This window comes from Chiloscyllium plagiosum, chromosome 20 (genome assembly GCF_004010195.1).
Source record: "Chiloscyllium plagiosum isolate BGI_BamShark_2017 chromosome 20, ASM401019v2, whole genome shotgun sequence".
In the NCBI taxonomy this organism is placed as follows: Eukaryota; Metazoa; Chordata; class Chondrichthyes; order Orectolobiformes; family Hemiscylliidae; genus Chiloscyllium; species Chiloscyllium plagiosum.
In genome coordinates, this window is record NC_057729.1 from 28,673,314 (window position 1) to 28,688,487 (window position 15,174).

Sequence of the window (15,174 nt, forward strand, 5' to 3'; positions counted from 1 at the left end):
TGCAAGGCAGGGACTATCTCACACCAGTACAGATGCTGCAAGGCAGGAATTACCTCCCAGAGTGTGGTCAAAGGAACTGAGGTGTCTCAGAAAGGGAAGCTGGCAGCCCATTTCTCACCTGGAGGCCCTGGTAGAAGGGCCTATTTAATGAAGAATCATTCCTTACTCTGTGGACCACTACAAGAGATCAAGTTACCATATGAAGCCAGTCTGGATATGGATCAGTGCTGCCTTCAGTTGGATAGAACTGAATTAGAGGAAAATTGTCAATGATCATCTACATACTGCAAAGATACTACGATCTTCTCCCTGCTACCTCACACTAACTTTAACCCTGTGACTGCACACAAACTTCAGGAAAGGTCATAAAACACTAACATCATTGTTGCACGGAGTGTTTCCACTCAAAATCTCTCATCATCTACATATATTAAATCTTCTTGTTCTCTGGGCAAAGACTATGTGATACAGAGGTTGGCAGACTCTAAAAAAGCGCAAAGTGAGACTGCACTAAGAAATAAAGCTAGAACTATAAGATGTATCTTGTGTAAATCATGTGATGGTTGTATGTACCTGTGCACAAAGTGATGTGACAGCAGTACACAAGTCAACAGTGGTGGTGAGCTCCAAAGTGAAGACCTGAAGGGGTGAAGTAGACGGTCAGCTGATCCCAGAGCAATCATGATAAAGTGCTGAGGCTGGTGGTTTGTTGATGTTGCTTCAGTGGACAAAGGAAATGTTGGTGAAGGAGCAGTGAGCTGTGCCACCAGGTAACCGCTTTAACATTTGAACTGGGAATTATCACCATTTAATCTCAGGAGAAGAGGGGAAAATGACAAGCTGCATAGAAATGAGGCAAGTTGGGATATTAATAAGATGAGAATTCATGGAAATAAGGTAGTCACTGCTTCCCAACTAGATTCCAATTTCATTATTGAGACCTTCAGGGGAAAATTTGGAATTCTTTTCTCAATGTTAAGAATCATATTTTTCATTCTCGCTGCATTTTCTCACTTGTCATTACAAACATCGCTCAGGCATGGGAAAATTCCACCCATAATATCCTTTTGAATATGTGCAAGATTTATATTCATCCTAATTCAAAAAATGTGTCAAAGCCAATATACCATCTTAAAGGATTCTTAAGAATAAAGGATGCTAACTGTTGTGAAAATAATGTTTCTGCATGATTTGAAATGGGTCAGTCAATCAATAAAATGTCTCCAGTTCTTAAGATATAATGTGCTTTGTAATTTATTCTTGCAATGCAGAAATCCTGTTTACAGGCAGCATAATGTTTGGGCGATATCAAAAAGCTGCAGGAAGCTTTCCTTCTAATCTTCAAGTGCCAGACATGACAGCTGTTCGTATGTAGAAGCTACTCAATTGCTCACCAGGGAATTTCACTAGGTCTGCATAAATGGGTGTCGCTCATCGTCAGCTCATAACTGGGCCTTATGAACATGAATGAAATGAATATCTTGCCATTTGCCTCCCTGTCAAGTCCTAGTTGGGTGCAGGGAGGGATACTGCTTTTGTGAGATGGAGTTAGGATAGCATGACTGAACTTCTGGCACAACAGAAATTAATTTCAAATGTATGAACAAATAATTTAGACTTTGGGTGAAATTCTGGATGGCAAACCCAGGTATATGGTTTTCCAGGATATACTGCAGAAAGGGCACACAAGACAATTTTTGAATTCCTAGCTGTCTGTCTGTTGGGTGGGAATATAGCTGTGAAAAAAATCATTGCAATGTCTGGTGTTATGGGGGTAACGTGAATCATTACCAGAGAATGTTTCTGACCAGACATTGTGGGGAATGGGAGTTGAATTTGTTATTATGTTGAGGCAGTGAGAAGAAAATCAGAAATATAGATGTCCAATCACGTGTTAAGTTTTGTGATTCTGGGGTAATGACAAATCAATACCACAGCGATTCTTGTCTCATGCATCTAGTAACTCCTTCCTCCTTTTCATTGTCAGGAATCCCAAGGACCAGGAGTCTCGGCATCAATGATAGAAATTTCTTTCAAAAGCAAATTCTTTAAGAGGTCTGATTTGCCTTTGGTTCAACATGTGTGAGGGTTGAAGGTGGGCTAACATAAGGTTCAAAATTGAAAAGTATTTATATTTTCATCCACCCTTAACCCAACTGCCCTTAGAGATTACAAATATCCACTTGCTGTCATTGTTTATTAGTATTCAATATTTCTGAATCGATCTAAAACTAACATAAATTCATTCATTTGCAGGTATAGATGGTTTAGTATCTGCTTTAGGCAGCCACTCCCAGGGATATCTTAAAATGCATTGATTGAATGTTGGGTCATTCTTCTTGCAGGTGCATTTTGTCATCAGATATTTGTGCCCAGTTTCGGTCTTCTACGCACAGAGCTCTTGAACCATTATTTTAATTTTTTTCCTCTAGGTTAAATTGTCTGCATTTGCACATTCTCCTTTAGTCAAAGACACAGGTGAGTCAGTTCAATTAATTCTGAAACAGCAAACTGTCATAATAAATGCTTCAGTCTTTGCTAAAGATGAAGGGAAGTTATTGAAGACTATAAAACATTTTTCTTGTACTGAATTGACGCGGTAAGAGTACAATAACCACAGTTTTTTAACATTTATTTTTATTTTAGGCATCTTGAATTATACTATGCAAAGAGACAAAATCTCCTGACATTTTTGGCAAGCTGGTTTACAAATTGGGAGTGCTTGGACTCAAGTCTTACAACAAAATAATATAAAGTGTATGACTTAATCATCATGCCTCTGGGATAAACTGCCAGATAATATAACAATGTTGCTGTTATATTATCCAGACACATCATTGATGATGAAGACTTACGTTTCATCTCCATAGCAACAGTATGTGCCAATGAATTTAATTGGTTCCCAACAGGGTTGCTAAAGGGGTATTCCCATAAGTGACAGACATGGAGTCAATGACATTTATCAGTTGAATTTGCACCTCCTATCAACCTCCTTAGATTAAAGCTAAGAATAAACATTGGAGACATAAAATATGTAATTGTTCTCTCTTATCTACCTTCCCCCACTACACTAGTTTATTTGTACAAAGTAATTCATTTCATAAAATAGATGACATATCAAAATAATCATCTAGCTGTTTTCTGCCAGGAGATTCCATGCTGGCAATTTTGAAATGTTAAAACATGCTTTTAAAAATCCATGGGGGTGATGCTGGATTGTTCTCTTATGCTGCATTGATAGTAATATTGACAGAAGTTTAAGAACAGGTCAGCTGCTTGTTGTAATGCTCAGGGACTGAAGTGAAATCTGAAAAGAGGAGAGTACCTAACAAAAAATGGAAAGGCGCACAGGACTTTATAAAATGGCAAATGTTCCATCTATAATTCATTTTTTTCAAAATTTATTTCTGGTAATGTGCCAATAAATATACTTCATAACTGAAGGATCCTCCTGACTAATGATGCTTAGAGAAAATAATGCCAAGTCTGGTAGAACTACTCAGTCGTTTTATACAGTGCTCAGTGCAACCATATGGAGCACTGAGAACATAAAATGCAAAGAGCATTGCAAACATGAATGATTCGTGCAACTTTGTGAATTACGTCTGTCTGAACGGAGACACATGTTTTGCATTCACATTCCCCTCAACTGGCTAGTACCAAAAATTCCAGCTAACATGTCACTTGTTTCAAGTATTCTTTTGCTCTTTTATTTGCTTCTAGCTTGGATTAATTTCTGATCTTTGATAGGTGATCACAATACTGGAGCTCCACCATTGTAGGCCAACTGCACATGATTAAGTATGTACATGTAATTTCAGAAGCAAATTCTGAATATGAATCTTTGTTTTATTACCAGGAGGAAGTGATCTTGATATTATTTATGATGACTATATTTATAAAGGGATTGCCCCATTTATTTTCTTGAACATTTATCAACTTGTCTTGCTTCTTTCAACAATTGTGCACAAGCATTCCCAGTCCTCTGTTCCTGCAACCCTTTTAAAATTGTAGCATATAAAAGTAGTCACCATAGTCTGACTGGACCATAGGGCTGCATCCTCATGAGAGAGAGAAAATTTCAGATCAGTATTTTTAACTGTAAAACAGCATCAGCTCCTGTCTAAAAGGCAAGCTGGCAGTCACTGCTCTTTAATTCTGACCTCCCTTTTGATTTTTTCCCAATTCCATGTTCAGTCAGAAGCTTTCAATTAATCAGGACTGATATTAGGGCTAGATTTTGCAGTCCTGAAGTCGGAATAAATAGAGGTGGGCAGCCAACAAAAGGCTGGACAGCAGCATTGCTAAAATACTTCCCATTTTGTCCAGCAGCTGCTTTGTGACTGTGTGGAAATGGGAATGGGAACAGAAGCTCATTTAATGCTACTGGATAACCTCAGGCCAAACATTTTCCATTCTGAAGGAGGGTGACTAGACCCAAAATGTTAACTCTGCTCTCTCTCTGAATAGATGCTGCTAGACCTGTTGAGTTTTCCCCCCAATTTCTGATATTGTTTCAGGATCATTATTGGTGTGGACGAGCTTCAGACACTGTTGAGTTAGAAATGGTGGGAATGGCCATGGAGGCCATCAAACAAAACCCCGGATCAAGCTCCCAAATGCCACATCAAAACGGACAGAAGACCTCCTCGAGTATCACAAACTTCAACATTGACATCCCGCCCCATTAGCAACTAATGGCCAATCAGAAGACGGAAGCTTCTAGTGCCTGATGGTGTGAGGACGTCCTACTATGAAGGACAGTGATGGCATGGATGTGAGTGGATTATTTTTATAGGATCATGGGATGGGGTCTCTCGAGTCAGGGAAGGGCAGTAGTCACTTCCTGCCCTCAACCGTGCCCTGAATCATCCAAAGACAGACAAATGCAGTGCCCCCACATCCAGGTGGGCAGGCAAGTTGCCCTGATTTCCAACTTTATTTTCCAGCTGCGAAGGCAGATATTAACTGGTGCTGAGCCCCCTCATTGGTCACTAATTGATTAACTGAGATGTAACTTGGTGATTCATCAGGAATATAACCCATGGCCCCTGAATCTAACTGTTGAGGGTGGGGTGCTATTCACCCAATTATGCGCCCTTCCTCTCACCTTAGAGAGAGAAAGTCCTGTCTAGTGTTTCAGTCATGGGTAACAATTTTCTTATATTTGACCACTATGGTTGCATTCCAAGCAGGAGGATTTCTATTGTGAGTTTTGTTTTTTTGCAATCATTTTTATTCCAATTATATTTAGTAGTTAACAATCCTGGTTTCAGCTGAAACTTCATTCTGAAATTTTTTTCGATTTAGTTCTGAAGTAACAGATTCTGAGTTTTCCTGCATGATGGCTTTGGTGCTGATAACTTTTTTTAATTTACTGATACATGGTACCATTTTGTTATTAGAATTCATGGGATTATCACTTGGATGTAAAATTATCTAATAGGCAGAAAGTAGAAATTCACACTGAAGTTATGGTTCAGTCAGAAGAATGATGTCCTTTGGCAGTCCGGGATGTACTCTGGGACAACCTCTCTTTTGACATTTAGGAACGACTTCAACTTGTGTAAATAAGCCACAATTACAGAGTTAGCAAATAACACACCACTTGAGAATGCAATAAAACTGTGAGGAGGATACTAACATACTTCAGGAAGATCCGAGATAGATTGACACTTGAAAAATTAAATTTAGTCTGCAGTGATATATTGTGTGTGAAATAATGTGGAGAGTCAGTGTAAACTGTTATGGGGTCGGTTAACTCAGACGGTTGGTTTGTAATGCAGAGTAGTGCCAATGGTGTAGGTTCAATTCCCACAGCGGTTAAATTACTATGAAGAACTTTCCTCAACCTCTCCCTCCACTTGACATGTGGTGACCCTCAGGTTATATCACCACCAATCATCTCTCTCTAATGAGAGAGCAGCTCTCTGGTCCAGTAGGACTAGGTGACTTTACTTTTGTACGTTACAATTTTAAAAGGGTTGCAGGGGATGCATGTACACAATTGTGAAAGAAGCAAGGCAAGTTGATAAATGTTTAACAAAGAATATGGGGCGATCCCTTTATAAATTGAGTCATAAATAATATCAAGCATGTGATGGTCACCCATGCATAAATCATTGGAAAAACCTCAGCTGGAATACTATATCCAGTTCTGGGCACCACACTTGAAGGTGGTAAAGATGGGGCAGAGGAGATTTACCAGGATGGCACCAGGACTGCTGAACTTGAGTAAAGTGGAGAGACTTAGAGAGGCTGGCGTTGCTCATCTTAGACCAGAGTGAATTAAATGGAAATGGAAATGAAATAGATGCCATCAGAATGATGAGGAGCTTTGACAGAGTAAACATGGAGAAGCTATTTCTCAAAGTAACCAACAAATAGAGTATAGTCTCGTTCTTCCTCCTTGACAGCAACTTAAAAACTGTCATTTCCCAGCCCTTTTCAGTTCTAAAGAAGGGTCTTGGGAGTTGAAACATTAACTCTGTTTCTCCCTTCACAGATGCTGCCAGACCTGCAGAGTTTCTCCAGCATTACTTATTGCTATTTCAGCAACTACAGGGCATCCATTTAACATAATTGGCAAAAGAACCAGAGTGGAGATGAGTTTGTTTTTATGCAGAGTCCTTATAATGAGTATGCACTGTCTGAAAGGGTGGTGGAAGCAGATTCAACAGTAAGGAAATTTCAGGCAAACTTGGGGAAAAAGAACAGGCAAGGGCCCAGGGAAGAGTTGAGGACTGGGATGAATTGGATAGCTCTTTCAAGTTCTCATGGTTCAACAGTGCCTCCCGACAAGTTCTCCTCTTGGCTGTCTAGCAAGAGCAGGAGGCCACAAGAGAGGGCAGCACAATTTATCCTTTCTCACCCTTTGTCCCCGCAGCATCCCGTGCACTTTCGACAAAGGAGTCCCATACTCAGTATTGGCCACACCGACCCTACTGTTGTCAACTTTATCCTTGAGGTTCACTGCAGATGGCTCTTTTTTTTATTATTGTCACAACCATTTCTGTGGACATTTACACATGGCTCTAGAAACCATCACCGTGCACCCTCTGTCAATCATCTTTCACCTTCCTTCTATCAATCTTGACTCTTTTTCCATCACCCTTCTATTGACCTTTGACAACACTGCATCCAATGCCATCACTCTTGACCAATCACCATTAGTATTTGAACTTCTTTCTGTCAAATGGAACTACCTGCCATCACCCCCGACTTGTGTCTATGACTGTCTGTCATCCTTGACTTTATTTCTGTCTTCCTCAACTCTCATGATTTCAACACTGACTATTCCTACATAGTCCAGATTCCTCCCTCTGTATCCTATGAGAGTTCATCAGCCATCAACACCACCATCGCCCTCTTCCACTCTCTTTCTCTCTCTCCCTTTCTCTGGACAGTCATTTCCTGGAACCTTTGATTTCTTCCACCCAATTCAACAATCAGTTCCTTCTCTATAGTAGTTGACAAGCTCCCCATTGAGGGAAAAGCAAGTCTACTCACTCCAAATCCACCAGCGAGACTACCATGCCTACTGCATCGTGTTCATAGAATCATAGAATTCCTACAGTGTGGAAGCAGGGGATTTCACCCATTGAGGCCACACCAAGTCTCTGAAAAGCATCCCACCCAGTCCCTTTAACCCTGTATTTCTCATGGCTAATCCACCTAACCTGCACATACCTGGACACTATGGGCAATTTAGCATTGCTAATCCATGTAATCTGTGCATCTTTGGACTGAGGGAAGAAACTGGAGTACCTGGACGAAGCCCACACAAACATGGGGAGAATGTGCAAACTCCACAGAGTTTAAGCAGTTGCAAGTCTGAAGACATGTTTTTTGTTTGCTAAATGCTTAGTTAGAAAGGTATATTTTATTTTGTAGAGGTTGCCTTTTAATGAGTGTGCATGACATGTAAACGTGTTAAAAAGAGTTTCATTCCACCATCAGGAAGCTGACCTTTGGCCTCACTACACACCCAATTAAATGTTTCTGTCCGCCTACTTCCCTGCTCCCAGACCTTCATAGGATTCTGCTGTAACCTCTGTTTAAAATACAGCCTCAGTCGAGACAGCTTTCATTTTGAATAAGGACAATCAAAATGATGTATTTGTGCACAGCATTTAAATAGATAGTTGTTGGCTCCAGTTCATACAGCAAATGGTATTAAATTACCAGCTCAACAGTATGTCAGTGGTTTCCTACCCTTAGTATTGATCACTTATACCACTGAATATGAATATTCTGCATAGATCAATTGCTGCATCTATAAATGGGAGATTGTACTCTGAAGGAAGGACAGGATAGCTGTACACCAATTACATTTGCTTATTTTGAGTGAAACTGGAATGGGATGCCTATTTGTGTCTGAAGAGTACATGATACTGTTGGGAATGTGAAAATAAATCTGTTTCGGTAAATTGTGCTGTTTTACTATTTTGCAGGGCATCAATGGAATACAAGTGATAATGGGACAAATCTTAAGATTGAATCTTTGGTTTTTAAAAAACATTTTCTAAGCAAACTGTTATTACACACCTCTGGAGCAGTTGGGATTGGAACCTGGGCCTCCTGGTTGAATCTTTGATAACAATTTCAAATTAATCCCATTGTTCTGTACTCTCTCCCTGGCCATACCTCATCTTCTGCTTCATATGCTAAACTTCCCCTTCCTTGAAAAACTCACATTTCTGCAATATATGATACGCTATTCGAGATGAGAGTAACTTTGTGATATGTATGGTATTGGCATATTGTATACTAAATACAAGAAAACCCTTGCTGGAAGTATGTGCAATTACACTTTAACGTTTCTCGTCCATACTGTTCTTTTTTGATGAAATATTCTAGAACTCTGTCAATAAAAGTACTGACCACACCAACTTTATTTATTTAGGCATTACAGTTTTGAGATGAAAGGGCAGTCATTTGTTTAAAAAAAGATTTGCCATTTGCTGGTTAGTTGGGGCTTGCCTTATTGCCAATAACTGGGAAAATTAGAAGATATTGATTAGGTTCAGGCAAGAAATGAATTGCATTAGGTTCCCCAAAAAAGAATGGTGTATGAATGTAATTTTGCTGTTTATGCTGGACCTCTATGATAATACTGATCAAGAATCCAATTGCTCAGGTGCGGTTGAAAATACATGTTGCCCCAAAAAGACATAATGTGGAGGTGTCGGTGTTGGACTGGGATGGACAAAGTCAGAAGTCACACGACACCAGGTTTTAGTCCAAAAGGTTTATTTGAAATCACAGCTTTTGGAGAACTACCCCCTCATCAGGTTCACTTCATCTGATGAAGGAGCAATGCTCTGAAAACCTGTGATTCAAATAAACCTGTTGGACTATAACCCTGGTGTCGAGTGACTTCTGACAAAAAGACATAGGAATGGGGGACTACATTTTATTTAAACCAATCCTGGGCACACACAGGCCTTGTTCAGCTGCCACATATTGGGTGGAATCCTTTTTGTTAGACAGGTCTTTCAAATGCTGCGCTGAAAAAGTGTCAAGATGCCCACATTTACTCCTTGAAGGAAGACCTGCTGGACCTTGTGCCCATAAAGCACTAAGTGGACGCCTCAGACCTTTCTCTCAGTTGAGGATCCCATGCTGCCTAGAGCTGCCAGCCAATAAGATGGCGGCAGTTCCAGAATTAGTAGCACCAGGAAGAGGCAATGGTTGCTACCAATACTACACTTACAGACTCTTGGGATTGAGAAGCAACCAGGGATAAAGGTTAAGTGTTGTCCTGTGAAGTGGTTTTCTCAAGGGATGGGAGTTGGAATCACTGAGAGAGAGGATCCAACGAGATCCGAGGCAAGGAAAGGCTGGAGCTTTCAGCATACCAATACCCACTCCCACAACCTGTATTCATTCTTTGAACATTCATAAATTAGAGCCAGATTGAGGGAAATAGCCATCCAACTGAAGACAGCCCACACAGGTTTATCTGTTGCATAGGTCACCTTCCACTTGTCCTGTTTGGAACTGAGAAAATTGCAGACCAGGCAGGAATAAGCCCTTAAGTGGTGCTAATTGTCCACAGTAGCCTTGAGTGGAGGGTGAGTTACGGAAAGATCATGCATGGATTGTCCCACATAGAACTTGGATGGAGGCAGGAAAGTTGTGGGTATCTGTCTTCATTCTGGGTTCTTTTTTGTATCCAAAACTGTTCTTAAACAAAACTATGTTTTTTATTCTCCTCCATCACAATTAAATCATCTACATTTTAAGCAAACTGCAAATGCTTATTTCTTTCTTAACACGGATTCCTTAAACCCCTCTTTGAGAGCCTTCTGTTTCTGAGGCTTTCCCTTAGTCACTCTTTTCCCCTAAGCTGGCTGTATTGGAGACTACTAAACTGCACATCTATTCTTTTAAACTTTTCCTGTCTGAATGGCGTTTACTTCTATCTGAAAGAATTTGCACACTCAACAACCTTGTGAGAGATTCTCTCTAACTAAAAGAATCTCTTTCTGAAAGGAAACTGTTCCAGTCTCTATCTCACTACATTGTAGGTCATCTTGTGGCCAGGCAACTGTCCAATTCTTTTCTCTCTTTTACTCTTTGTTTTCAAAAACATTGTACTATGCATTCCAACGGTTTTTTTTTAAAAAGCCTAATTTAAATGCATGTAAACATATTTCCGGATATCCCAATGAAATGAAGACCTTCCTCTCCTCACACAAATGATACAGAAATACAAATCAAACTTAAAGCTACTTTCCAAATTAGAATTCAAATTTCTAAATAATAATAAATAAGGAATGATAATTTCACTGGGAGTTGGTAGATTTGGAGAAGAAAATCCAAATTGATAGGTTGATAGGTGAGTGAGGTGGACCTTAGCCTGAGTTGAAGTCCTTTGGTGAGCCCATCAGTTTTGATATTCCTTCCACTAATGGAAGCTCCCTGCCACTTAGCACCAACCTACTTTATTCACTGTCTGCAGGAGAGCAGTATCACCTGGTATTGATTTGAACCTGCATGGCTGATAATAGTTACAGTACCCATTCTAGAATGAATTCCATTATCTGGGGGCACATTTTCACATCTCTGGATTGCCCCTGAAAAATGTACACATGGTAACCCTGTCAATGAATACATAAGCCCCAAAACTCTTTAGACCCTGGAAATTGTTCAACTTTAGCCAAACGAATGTGAAAATGTTTCGAACTTCACAGTAGAGTTATGGAAACTATCAGAAACATGTGATTCTGATAAGTTTCTTGATTATCCACAAAGAGGATAATTTTGTTTGTGGTTTGAAGGGAACATGAATATTGAAGAGATTTTGGTAGAAGAGAGACTCATATCTGCTAGTGCTCTTGAAATAGCTCTTGAGATGGAGACAGTTGCCAGGCATGCTTATGATTTACAAGCCACAGGATCCAAACTGAACAGAGTATGTCAGCCAGGTTAGAGTGATGGTAGACAAGCAGGAGGCTGGAAGAACACAGCAAGCCAGGCAGCATCAGGAGGTGGGGAAGTCAACATTTCAGGTGTAACCCTTCTTCAGGGCTGGGGGTGGGTGTAAGGGGAGCTGCAGATAAAGGCAATGCAGGGGCAGGGTGGTGAAGTGGGGATAGGTGAAGACAGGCAGATGGGGTGACCTGGTTGGTCAATGACAGGAATGAATCTGGTGGGTGGCTGGGAGGAGTGGAAAGGAGGGGGAGGGGCTGGGAAGGGAGTCAGGGGAAAGGAAGGGAGGTTATTTGAAATTAGAGAACTCAATGTTGAGTCCTCCGGGCTGTAGGCTGCCCAGGCGGAAGATGAGGTGTTCCTCCAACTTGCAGTTTGGTTGGTTTTGACAATGGAGGAAGCCAAAGATGGTCATGTTGGAAAGGGAGTGGGAAGGGGAATTAAAATGGGCGGTGACTGGGAGGTCCCTAAGTTTACGTTTGGTCTCTCCGATGTAGAGAAGACCATATCAAGAGCACCTGATGCAGTAAACAAGGTGGGAGGAGAGGCAGGTGAACCTCTGTCTCACCTGGAGGGACTGTTTGGGGCCCTAGATGGAGGTGAGGGTGGTGGTATACTGGCAGGTTTTGCATCTTTTCAGGTTGCAGGGGAAGGTACCTATAGGGTTCAGGGGAATTGGTGGAGAGAGTGGTGCAAACCAAGCACTGTCGAAGGGAACAGTCCTTGTGGAAGGCAGAGAGGGGTGGGGAGAGGAAGATGTCCTTGGTAGTGGGTTCTAGTTGGAGTTGGCAGAAGTGATTAAGGATGACGCATTGGATGTGAAGACTGGTGGGGTGGTAGGTGAGAACAAGGGGTTCTCTGCCTTTATTGCATTGGGAGGGAGGGGATTAGAGCAGTGGAATGGGGAATGGAGGTGGTGTGGTGGAAGGCTGTCTGGATGACAGAGGGGGGAAAAAGCACATTGTTCAAAATAGGTAGCCACCTGGGAACTTGGGAGTGGAATATCTCCTCATCCGAGCAGATGCAGCGGAGGTGGAAGAATTGGGAGAACAGGATGGAGTTCTCGCAGGATACTGGCTGGGAGGAGGAATAGTCCAGGTAGTTATGGGAGTCTGTGGGTTTATCGTAAATGCCCATCTGGATACTATTGCCAGAGATGGAAATGGAGACGTCAAGAAAGGGGAGGCAGGTGGCTGAGATGGACCAAGTGAGTTTGAGGGCAGGTTGAAAGTTGTGGACGAAGTTGATGAACTGCTCCAGTTCAGCCTGAGTGCAAGATGCTGCACCGATGCAATCATCGATATAACGGTGGAAGAGTTGTGGTAAAGTGCCTGTGTAGGTACTGAAGAAGGATGTTTGATATAGCCAACAAAGTGGCAAGCGTAGCTGGGACCCATCCAGGTACCCATGACCACCCCCTGGATTTGGAGGAAATGGGAGGAGCCAGATGGACGTTTATTAGAAACCCACAGACTCTCAGAACCTGCAAACTTCTTGAATTCATTTCTCTATAACCCACTGACCAATGGTTAAACTCAGATCATTTTGTATTTCAATGGCCTAAATATAAAATTAGAAGCAAAAAGTAAATGGCTCCTAATATTTTGTGTTGACTGTGTGATTGATCTTATTTCTAGAAACAAGCTGTGAGGTCTTTCCTAGCATTCATTCCAGAGTTAATGAAATCTTGGAATCATGTTGTACAAATCTAACTTTAAAACTGTACCAGACAAGCACATGCCAGCAAATTTATTAGACTAAGTCAATACTAAATATGAGTCCTCATCCCCCAATCTGTATGGATGCAATCTTTCAGCTAGTTCAGTTCAAAACCAGAATCACCAGAAAAATAGATGCAAATTTCATGCGTTAGATTAAACCAAACATATTAGCTTGAACTGGATTCTTCAAACATTAGAATACAAGTTTTTATGTGGTTATGAAACTACTAAATAATTTTTTATTATATTATTTTTGTCTTTGAGAACAGCCACTGTCCAACATCATTAAAATAAACATTACAGGAAAAGCAGAGTTCACAGCGACGGAACTGTACGTACACACAGAACATACATAAAACCACAAATATATTTGACAGGCCATATCGCTTAAATTCAAAATGGTGCATATTTAGCTTGTTTATGAGTTGATTTTAGGACACTCTGGAAGGCAGGATAATGCCTGCAGCGGCCCAAGTGTCTCAGTGCTGCACCAACCTATGTCTGTTCCATTCCCATTTGCCTTGAATTCTTCTCCTGGATGCATAGCTATCACCTGAATCAGTACTGGCTCATCTAAATTCCTTTCCAGTGATTGCCTCCTCTCCCTGAGGAGAAAATTTCCAACTAATTTCGAGGTAGGACTACCAGAATTTCTGCACCCCCCACCCCACCCCCCTTGCCTTGGACACCCATACATTGTTTGCTAGGATGATGGAATTCAGGGATGCCATTTTCCCTTGTTACTTGTTGTGGGTGGCAACAACATTCTTCTGACAGCCACTCTGACACCTGCCCATAGTTATGTAGCTAAAATCTATTTAAATAATCTCAAAATAGCCCCGTCTCTCTTCTCAACTTCTTACATTACTTTATTTCACACCATGTACTTGAGGTTTTCCCTTGCTACCCTGCCCTTGACTATTAGGATCAGATTCAATCAGTAGTCACTTTTATCACTTCAATCCTTCGATCCTATCTTCCATTCCATTTTGCAATCTGCTGTATATCATGGCTATTTTTAAACCGCTTGTTATTCTGTATTCCACCACTATGTCTTTTTCATTTATTTCTCCAAGACTTTGCCGTACAGAACTTGAGTGGTTTGCAATAACGTTATGCCATTCAAGCTTGTTGCAAAGTTAACGTTAATTTTCCTGCCAATTAAGGTCAATAAGTGCATATCATAGCTCTATGATATAATTCGATCTGTCATTAGTATCATTATAAAGTTAATACACATTCAGTCATCTTAGAAACATTTCACACTTACAATACCAAAATCATTCAACCAAGTAGATTTCTAAATTCATTTTTAAAGTTTGCATTTAATGTTTCTGCTTTTTAAGGGAGGCGATCTGATTAAAATATGCATACTTCTGAGAAGGCTTGACAGGTTAGATGTGGATAGAGTATTTCCCCTCATGAGGGATCTTGCAGTCAGGTAGAAGTGGTCTCCCATTTAAGATTCAGATGAGGAGGATTTGTCTTCCCTGAGGATTTTTAATCTTTGGAATTTACTTCCACAGGAAGTGGTAAAGGTTGGGTCATTGAACATAGTCAAGCACGAGTTAAACAGATGTTTGATCTACAAAGTTGTCAAGGATATGGAGGACAGGTGTCATGACAACAAATACTATGGACATATTTAACTTTTAATTCTGAGGTGTGCTTTTCAAAAAAGAACTACTACATTAAAAAATGACTTGCAAATTCAATGCTCCTTGGGAAAGCATTGTGTTGGAATCACAGAATCCTTAAGGGGGAGGGTGTGCAGCCAGAAGTCGTGGTGCACATTGGCACCAACGACATAGGTAGGAAGAGGGGTGGGGAGGTCATTCAAGAGCTCAGGGAGTTAGGCTGGAAGCTAAAAGCTAGGACAGACAGAGTCGTCATCTCTGGGTTGTTGCCGGTGCCACGTGACAGTGAGGCAAAGAATAGGGAGAGAGTGCAGTTGAACACGTGGCTGCAAGGATGGTGTAGGAGGGAGGGCTTCAGGTACTTGGACAATTGGACTGCA

At 41.0% G+C, this 15,174-nt stretch overlaps 1 protein-coding gene across 3 annotated transcripts in view; it reads right to left on the reverse strand.

Moving 5' to 3' along the window:
• kcnb1 (potassium voltage-gated channel, Shab-related subfamily, member 1) overlaps positions 1 to 15,174 on the reverse strand; it is a 360,002-nt gene that overhangs the window by 101,296 nt on the left and 243,532 nt on the right. The gene's annotated exons all lie outside the window — the stretch shown is intronic.